The following is a 641-nucleotide window of genomic DNA, read 5'->3' as shown; positions in this document are numbered from 1 at the left end:
GAAACCCTACAGAGGATCTGAATATCCATCTATTAGTGTTCGTATAGTATGCGGACACTGTCAAGATCAATAACGTGTCAGCTGAAGCGATTCACTTACGTCTGTTCCCTTTCTCTTTAAGAGACGGAGCTAGAGCGTGGCTCCAATCTCTTCCTTCTAATTCTATAACTACGTGGAACAAACTAAAAAAGGTATTCTTAGCTCGATATTTCCCACCTAGTAAAACTGCGATGTTAAGAGCCCAAATCAACGGATTTAGGCAAAAAGATAACGAATCTCTTTTTAAAGCCTGGGAATGATACAAAGACCTGATGAGACTCTGTCCGCATCATGGATTGGAAGAGTGGCTAGTAATCCATATGTTCTATGGAGGCCTTCTTTACAATACCAAGCTCAATCTAGACGCTGCCGCAAGTGGAGCTTTGATGTACAAATCCTATGAAGATGCCTAAAAACTAATTGAAAATATGGCACAAAACCATTACCAATGGGGATGTGAGCGAACATCCATAGAGAAAACCCAAACTGAAGGAGGAATGTACGAAATTAGTAGCATAGATAGCATAAACGCTAAAGTAGAAGCCTTAACTCAAAAGGTTGAAAGCTTAACTGTAAGCCCTGCAGCCACCGCGGCTGCTATA

The 641-nt window shown here is 41.2% G+C and overlaps 1 non-coding gene across 1 annotated transcript; it reads right to left on the bottom strand.

The window, feature by feature from the left end:
- Positions 1–230: 230 nt before the first annotated feature.
- Positions 231–337, bottom strand: LOC131608429 (small nucleolar RNA R71). Its single transcript, XR_009285690.1, has one exon. It is a non-coding gene; the product is annotated as a small nucleolar RNA R71 (small nucleolar RNA).
- Between the last annotated feature and the right edge of the window lie 304 nt (positions 338–641).

This window comes from Vicia villosa, linkage group LG5 (genome assembly GCF_029867415.1).
Source record: "Vicia villosa cultivar HV-30 ecotype Madison, WI linkage group LG5, Vvil1.0, whole genome shotgun sequence".
Taxonomy (NCBI): domain Eukaryota; kingdom Viridiplantae; phylum Streptophyta; class Magnoliopsida; order Fabales; family Fabaceae; genus Vicia; species Vicia villosa.
This window is presented reverse-complemented; position numbering and strand designations above follow the sequence as displayed.